This window comes from Nelumbo nucifera, chromosome 7, assembly GCF_055504915.1.
Source record: "Nelumbo nucifera cultivar China Antique chromosome 7, China Antique-T2T, whole genome shotgun sequence".
Classification (NCBI taxonomy): Eukaryota; Viridiplantae; Streptophyta; class Magnoliopsida; order Proteales; family Nelumbonaceae; genus Nelumbo; species Nelumbo nucifera.
This window is the reverse complement of record NC_142655.1, coordinates 7,614,089-7,623,337: the sequence shown is the minus strand read 5'-3', so window position 1 is coordinate 7,623,337 and position 9,249 is coordinate 7,614,089. Positions and strand designations below refer to the sequence as shown.

Genomic DNA, 9,249 nt, shown 5'->3' with positions numbered 1-9,249 from the left:
AATCCCTGTTGGAGAAGACATACTACGGTAAACAATAATTAAATATTCCCAGGATAAAATAGAGTAAACACATAAAGACATGAAAAACTCTAAGGTTGTGTTTGTTTTAGGTGTAAATTCAATTTTACACTGATAGAAAATATGAATCGGTTTTATTTTAGGTGTAAATTCAATTTTACACTAAAATATGAACCGGTTCTATGATGGATGAAAATTCGAACCGGTTGTTTTTAAATGTTTACTCGTATCATGTTTGGTTGTCAAGGTGTGTATATTTCCAAACATTCTTCTATGGATGTTAATTTAGTCTGGATAGCTTTAGCTTGTACTTAGGGGTGCCAACGAGCCGAGCTTTTCACCAGTTGCTTGAGCTCAGCTCAGCTCGTTTCAACTGAGCTCGAGCTCAATTCAGTGGCTCGATTATTAAACGAGCCAAGCTCAAGCCTACTGGAGCTTGACTCGTGAGTCGTGAGGCTCGTGAGCCGACTCGAATATAATGTTGTTGGTATATAAATTTCAACTTACTGAAATTGAATGGAAATGACTTGTTGGGCCTACTGAGAAAGTTGTTGGGACCACTAAGAAAAAGAATAATAAAAAAAGATGTGAGATACAATATAGGGGCTTCTAACGTATTGGCCCAAGAAATTGAAGCCCAATATTAATCGAACGTGTAGGGGTGGGGGTGGGGGGCATTTAAATGGTTATAATTACACCCAAATTAATTGAGAAAAATCATGGCTGAATAAATTACCTTTTATGTGACACCCAATTATCTCACCTTGGCATGATAGGAAGAAAGTGACAAAATATTGTAAAGTTGGCAATGGGAAAGATTCTCTCAAATCATGCCAAATTTGAGGGTTCACTCAAATCAATTCGAGGGATTTACTCAAGTGGGGCCTAATTGAATGACAATCACACATTAAGTGATGGGTCTATAGAAATGGAAACATGGTTGGCTAATGAGGACTAGCCCAATCGGATTAGTGAAAGTCCTTATATGTGTGGGATCAACCCCTTGCCAAGTGGCTTCTTTAGCAAGGCCCACCAATCAATGTTGATTGGATTAACCCAAATTTGGTGGAGATGATCATATTAATATAATTGGATAGGACATACCAAGTTAATATTGTGGCCCCCCCCTCTAAATTAAATGCAATTGAAAGGAAGCCACCAATGTGAAGGATTGACTTTCCTTTCATATAAGATTTTGAATTCAACCCAACATAAGTTTGTCTTTGAAAATCCTGCTCTGACCAAATCATCTGCCTAACTGTTTTCTGATCTAAGAACCTACCCAAACAAGCAATTCATGCAGATCCCCAATGCCCTAACATGATCACCAGAAAATGCAGGATTCAAAGCACATCATTCCCAGATTTATGCCGACCTGAAGAATTTACACAAGTGTCATGCACGGTTCATGACAAGGCAAAAGAGATTGTACAGTTAATATCTGCTATGGCTGAAATTTGAAGAGGTAGCTGAGCTCATAACCTTTCATGATTGAGACACCACTATGGCATGCCACACAGAAATTCTTAGAGCAACCTAGGAGAACCAACACTGATATCATCATATGGCTTTAGTCTAAATTCGACATGCTCAAATTGCCCCATTGAATTGGAGAATCCAACCAGACAGGTAATGCAGGCCTGGCAATTCTAACTCCGGTTCCAATTCCAGTAACCTAGGAGGATTATTCAACTTAGTCTGCAAAAAAAAAAAAGTTTATTACTTAGCATGGAGCTTAGAAATATAAAAGTACAGGATAATGAAAGAAAAAATATAAAAACTTCCAGAATCCGTTTAAATACTAAACCTCTGATTGTTTAGGCTTCATGAATATAGCAGGAGAAATTAAATATGCAAGTGAATAGCTTACATGGTGAAAGACTTGTTCATGTGGAAACACCAAAATATTTGCTATTTTAATAAGAGAAATGCTAGTAAGAAAGTTTATGCAACTCTTAGTTATTTTCACCCCATAGATAAGGTGGAACCCATGAAAATGCATGTCCAACATTGCCATGTCAACTCTCCAATCATGGTTGAATGCATTAAATATGTATCTTACTGTATTGTACGATATATGTCAGCTTTCAGGGTTAAATAATAATACTAGGTGAGCATTAATGGTGATAAGATGGACACTGATTGAAACTAAAAAAGAGAGAGAATTGATCATTTTAGACTAAAATGTGCACAAACTCATTTACTAGCACTCGTCCATAAATACTAACGTGTCAGAGTCGTTTAATGATCAGGATCTAAAATAAATGTGTCCAAAAAATAACGATCCATTGCTGCTGCTTACTTCTGTATACATTTTCTGTGGTCATGTAAAAATGCTTCCTCGGCTATATTGAACTCCTCCTTTGGATGAGTCTTCTTTGACGATGTCTCCTGTTGAGGACATGATATGTTGGTAATGTCGCCAAGAGCTTTCCAGTAGCCAAGGCCCCCTTTGCCTTTCTTGATGGTTGTTTCAGAACTCATGTTCCTTCCATCAACTGAAATTTTTTCCTTAGTTCAGCATATTACGCATGACACTAGTCACAGATTAAGAACCACTTATCAACACTTCCAATACAGACTAAACTTAGATACATATAGTCACACTCATGCACCAAATCATGCAAACAAGCAAATTAATACAGAGAGAGAGAGAGGAATGATGAAAAAGGATTCATGTAGCCAATTCCATATACTTGCGACAAAGATCTCTTCAGTTCGGATATGTAATATATGGTGGGCAAGAAAATGCTGGATTGGAAAAGGATCCCGGGAACACAACATGTCCTTCTTATAAATCTCCAAAAGCATTTTAAAAAATATTGAACAGTTAAACACCTGCATACTTGAGTAATATAACATAAAACTTAGAATTTATGGTTTTTCTTCTCTGCCTTTGTCTAAAGGGCAAGTTTAAAATCATCCCTATGACACTCTGTATCATTGCAATATTAAAATCACAAGCAACCTTTCAATGTGTTATTGGGTACAATTTAGGCCATTCATTCTCTCTCTAGCTCTATAGATATACTTTTCTTCGGCGTCCCCTTATGGTTGACGCCTCTACAACCATGTCCAAGGGTCCCTTTAATGCTCACTATGTATATAATGGAAATTAGTAGTTGTCTCCATACACAACTCAGTCTGATATGACATCTCTTGAAGCACCAACAAAATTGGACCAATGAAAAGCTTTCATCATGTTTTAACATATTCAACAAGCCACAGGTGAGATTTCTTCTAGAGGATAGTCCATAGGTTTCTAAGGTTGCTACCCAACCTCGGACTAAGAGGAGATAGCAGCCCTCTTATCCAAGGTTGAACTTAGAAAACTGGGAGTTGAAGGAGATAGCAACTCTCTTATCCAATCTCCAAGGCTGTTGCGCAACCTCGGGTGTTCTAGAGAAAATGATTTGGAAGTGGAAAATAAATACTTTTCTTGTCTATTTTTTCAAAAGACAAACTTACAGACAAAACAAAAACAACTGAAGCCACAAGTAGTTAGTTATAATGAAAATAGTTGAACTCACTCTCCATCACCATAAAGATCTCCAACAACAAGGCCAAAAAAAATTGATACAAACATATTTAATATTAGAGCCTTTGTTGAGTCCAAACAATAATTACCCAAAATCGACTGAGTTGTGTTGGTGCTTCCAGAGTTGTCATATGGGACTGAGTTGTGTAAGAAGACAATTACTAATTGCCATTATATACGTAGTGAGCATCAAAGGGACCCTTGGACATGGTTGCACAGGCCTCAACCAGAAAGGGGATGCTTGGACATGAACATGTGACTTCTCTCATTTTTTATATGTATTTGACAATGATTTAAACGCAATTGAGTACAATGTAGCTTTAGTCATCTAGAGAATTGATTCCAAGAAATTGGTTGTTGTCGAATGTGATTCTAGTTTTGAGAAACAAGAAAAAGATGACTGTGCCAAACACATTTGGCGATTCTCAGGATGAAGATTATCAGAATCCATTCTTTTCAAATGAAAGGATTCTGAGAATGAGAATCCCTAGAATTAATGCCAAACGGAGCCTAAATGACTAATGCACTCAGAGATGCATAACGATTGGATAAACAAACAATCAACTAATGATAAAAACACTGACAACTAGAAAGACATAAAGAATTACAAAATATGAAGCTAGCTAGCTAAATTGAAAAACTTTCAGAGTTGTTTTATTTTTTTCCTATGTGAATATTCTACCAAGGAATACACATTTCTTACAAAATAGAAAGCAACTAGAAACCTTAGAATTAAAAAACAAATCCTATTGGAGTCGGCTACATTAATCCTATGTTGCCATTCCATTTTGTTCAATGCCATATATAGATAAATTATGGACCCTTAAATGATTTCTCTCTACTACAACCCATGTCTTTATCCATGGCTCTTCTAGCCTCTAGAACTTGTAACAAATCACTTCTTACAGATTTTGTAGATGGTCTCCTTTGCACATAACAAACCTTCTTATTCTACTTTCCCTCATTTTATTACCTGTTGAAGTACTCCTAGATTAATTCAAAAAAGCTGATTCCTAACCTTATATTTTCTAGTTTTCCTTCTTATCCATCTCAATGTTTACATTCCCACCACACTCATTTTTGAACATGTTGTCTTGACTTCCCAACATTACTCCATATAAGATTGCTCATTTTACAAAATTTTTCTTTGAATCGAAGTGGTATTCTCTTATCATATAAGACTCCATATGCACCACTATCTTGTCCATCATACTCTCACATTTTTATATGCTAAGTTTGAAACTTGTATAAGTGAGCATGCAATATATGCTAAGTTACATTTTGAATGGACCTAAGCCCAAACCAGTGTAAAATCATCAGTTTGGATACCAAAGTTGCATCCCTAGTATATGCCTATCATACCAATGTCAAACAAAATACTTATTAAGATTCAACAACATGTATTGCATGATCACTTATACATCACTCCGAATCCAGTGCACTTGTATAAGTGATTTTTCTTCAAGTCCAGTTCAAATGCTACCATGTTAAAAGTGATTAACCAGCAACCTTCTCTTCTCCAATGCTTCTCGTTTATCTTTCCTATTTTACTTTCTGCTGTTAAAAACAGAAAATAAAGTCAGATAACCAGTTCTAACTCTTTCTAGAACCCTTAAATTTCCCTCCATATTCTCCAAACCACCACCACCATCATCTATTTCAATGAGTGTCAGGATTTCTAATCAAGAGCCCATTGTAGCTCAAACCAAATCCTTCAAGCTTCGTAGGGTAAGGAGACAATAGAAGAGAACTCAGGAAAGTTTGTCACTTGGAAGAGATATACTCATAAGGACAAGAGAATACAAGCAATGCAGAGGAGAAACTAGAGGGGACCAAAGAGATTTGTGATAATGGAATAGAAAAACAGAGAAGAAACTTTTGTGGTAGCTCCCACCTTGTTGAAGTATTCTCCCCATTCCCACATATCTCCTTTTCAAAATGACTGTATTGAAACCTTTACTACGAAAACTAGTAAATCAGAACCAAAGATAATGACAAATTGTGAAGGTATGAAAAAGCATGTAAGCAACAAAGAAAGAAAAGATTGCAAGTAAATGCCTGCACTATGTAGGAGAAATGGCTCTCCTTCTCTGAAATTCTACATGAACTCATGTGGCTTCAATTCCAAAATTTGACTGTTGTGGTTGCTGAATTTCCATTAACGAACTTTTACCATGGCTTCGGTTGATGATGTTGTATTTGTGTGGTAATGGAATTTAAAATTCTTCAGGCGTTACGGGCTTACAGTCTTTGATGAGAACCAAAATTCAAGATAACTTAACTGGTTTCTGCCTGAGGTGTTAAAATCAAGGGAAAACCTCACTGAAACCCACCTAAGAAATTTTAACTCCACTGTTAACCAAGAGGAAATCAGTTTTGGTTTGTTGGCTCTGGTTACTGGTTATTAGTTTGGTGTGAACTTTCCATCATTGGCTCTATTTTGGGTATTGTTTCCAAAAGAGGGTAGTGAAGGTTTTACATTTCAGATTTCAGTTAAGTCCCATCTTAAAAAGAAGAAATGATATATTTTTAATTTTTAAATGATAAAAATCTTTTAAGTGAAATGGAAAAGCATCTCAGCATCAGGTCAAGTGGTTCTTACTTTTTACACGTCATTAAATCATTTGGGATCAAAGCAAAACCCCTTCAAGTTCAAAAGCACTAAAACTAGACTCTTTCTAGATGTACTCTATAATTAAAACTTTTAAAACATACAAAATGGTATGTATTAACAGATTGTACTACAAAAGAACTGTATGTTTAAGATATTTAATTAAATTTAGCAAGAAATAAGTCTTGAGAAATGATATTTAACTTCTAAAACTAGATATAGAACCAAGATATAAGCATATAACATGAAATCAGTACCCATATATGCAGCTGGAATTTTTGGAAATGAAGTCTTATCTCCATTTCCTTTATCTGTCTTGGTTGTTTGTATCAGAGCATCAATAGGTTGATCCAGAAAAAAATAAGGTTAGTCCAGAAAAATTAGTCAAGTAAAAGCACTATCAATAATGCCACCATGATCCAATAGAAGTATAGGGGAAAAGAAAAAACAGGATATTTATGAGATCACTCTATCTAAATTCCATTCAAGTGGTGGGATGCGTATATATATTCTCTGCTTAGTTGTGTCTCTCTTTTGGGTGCTTATATATATATACACACACACACATTCTCTGTTTCGTAATAAAATTTCTGTAGCGTTACCTATCAAAAAAAAAAAAAGAAAAGAAAAAAATGACAGTACTATTTCAATGGGTTCCAAAGGATGCAAATGAGCTGGCTGATTCTTTAGCTAAGCACGGGGTATATAGGGAGCAATTGTACTGGGCTCAGTTTGTAATTGCTTTTTCCTAGGGATTTTGTTTACCCCTGTTCTTGGATCCTTATTGTACATATTTGCTTACATTAATGAAATGAATAGAGGTGACCTTTAAAAAAAATCTAATAGAAAGAACTAAATTATTAGGCAAGTCAATACTAAGAAACTCTTGTATAAAAGTTATAACATCAAAAAAGCGACTAGCAGCCTGTCTTTTAAGCTTGGAAGTACAAAAGAAATCTTGATGCAAGAACCTAAAGCCTTGCTACATCAAATCACACTACATTAATTGAGATTTTAGTAGAAATCAATTGCAAAGAAGAAGAGATGAGAAAGGAGCAGAGGAAGACTGATATGCTTCATATCATATTATCACAGATTCCCTCTTTGAGTAAGAGGTTGCAATTGGAGAAATTGTTTAAATAATATACCTCTTATGTTATTGAGGCTGGGTGTTGGTGCAATGGTTGGGTTGCTTCGTTGCGACTTGGGTGACCATGGTACAAATCTTGGAAATAGCCTCGTGCACTGGCAACAATTGGGAGAAGCATAAAAAGTCAACACTTCCCATTTCTCATTAGGTTTCCTCCCATACTAAAAAGACTTTTGCAAAGAAAACCATGATCCATTAGCGTCCACCCCAACATTTTGAAACAGACAACACACTTAAAAAGAAAAAACAAATAGAACCAACAAATTTTTCCAATCTCTAGACCCACTTTGGCAGTTCAATTCTCTATAAATCCTTTGTTATTACTCATTCCTTACCAGCTACTCCTAAACACCAATCAAAGCATTGATCATATCTTAACTCAGAGTCTCAGACAAAAGTAGACAACTACAAAATAAATCTCAAAACCAATAATATCACTGGATATGAATATCAGAATCATAAAGACAAGCATCAAATTGCTATTTTCAACTTTTTCTCTAATCCAAATCAGAAATTGCAAAATCCTCTATCTACTCGTTACTTGTCTGAAAGAAAAGCTCCATCAAGACCAATCAATCTTTGCATCTCCAAAACCCAACATCTAATATTAATTTTCTTACAGAATTTCATACGTTATTTTTTGATCAATAGAATTTCATACGTTATGGTGAGACTAAATGTCTGAATCTGAAAGCCAAATTGAAATTTAACTCAACGAGAGCGCCGCGTTTGTTGCTAAGCCTCTGCAACAATGTCTTCGTCCGCTTGAAATCTACTTTGGAATTGAAAACCTATTGGAAATCCATATAGACGTTTCCTCCAGATCCTAGATTCTTGTCTCCAAACCCAAGAACTCTATACGATGACCACAGACAACTCAAAAACCAACAAGATTTGATGAATAAAAAAGCGAAAAAAAAAACGGAAAGACGAAGACAACTAAGTTTCTTGGGTTCTGGCCTTCTGGGCCTCTGCTTAGACTAGCGCCGCAACCAAAACCAAATGCCCTAAATTTGTTCGAGGTTGGAGGCACAAAGGAAACTTTAATGCAAGAACGAAAACATAACTTTAATTACATTATACTAATTTAGAATGTTTTCACCAAAATTAATTGGAACTATAGAAAAAAAAATCATGAATAAAAGAAAGGGAAAAAGAAAAAGACTCACAGGTTTTCAGATTATCAAGCTCAATACTCTGAGCATCTTCGGGTGGAACAAGCCTTCAGCACCAAAAGATCGACTCGCGGAGGTAGCAACAGAGACCGAAGTCACAATTAAAAACTAGCGAGCGAGCGAGCGAGAGAGAGAGAGAGAGAGAGAGAGAGAGAGAGAGATTGTAGGTATGGAATAATGGAAATGGTATTTGGGTTTTGAATTTTCTAATTGCGCTTTTTAGTTCTAACGGTAGTCTCTATGCGACTTAAATGAATTGGGTTCGGCTTCTGTCGGTGCAAAGCCAGTGCTGAAACCGTTCGCACACTGCGAGGATGCGCCACGCGCGTCCTCAATTCGTACATTATCTAGACTCGTGCGAACTCTCTACCCCCCGTTCGGCTTCAAGCTTCAGTCCAGGCCTCTGCCGTTAGCTTCTCATTAGTTCCTTTCCACTTCCTGCTCGAGACTCACCGGACTCTGCCGTCACCAGTCACCAGTCACTCTCACTCTCTCCCTTTCCAACCGAAGGTGATTAACAGCCATCACCGGATCCCTCAGGTATTTTGGACTCTGCCATGATAGAAACCGGACTGCTATCACCGGCGACTGATAGAAGCCGGACTCCTGTCAACGGTAATCGTTCAAATTCGCTCTCCTTCCTCTTCTCCTGAGAATCCCAATCATCTCTCCTGTTGTATATTTCTCTCTCTCTCTCTCTCTCTCTCTCTCATCTCTGTTTCTCAACCAAAACCCAGACGCCAGGCCCTACAAGCTG

General features: G+C 36.6%; 1 long non-coding RNA gene across 2 annotated transcripts; it reads right to left on the bottom strand.

Annotated features, from left to right (window-relative positions):
- Window positions 1-1,076: 1,076 nt before the first annotated feature.
- On the bottom strand, window positions 1,077-9,048 carry LOC148790128 (uncharacterized). Of its 2 annotated transcripts, none has more exons than XR_016078348.1 (4): window positions 8,487-9,048; window positions 7,316-7,412; window positions 2,321-2,555; window positions 1,077-1,716 (listed from the first exon to the last, which is right to left on the bottom strand). It is a non-coding gene; the product is annotated as an uncharacterized LOC148790128 (long non-coding RNA). The 2 variants fall into 2 exon arrangements; XR_016078347.1 differs by having other exon boundaries at window positions 1,080-1,716; window positions 2,321-2,516; window positions 8,487-8,865.
- Window positions 9,049-9,249: the final 201 nt, after the last annotated feature.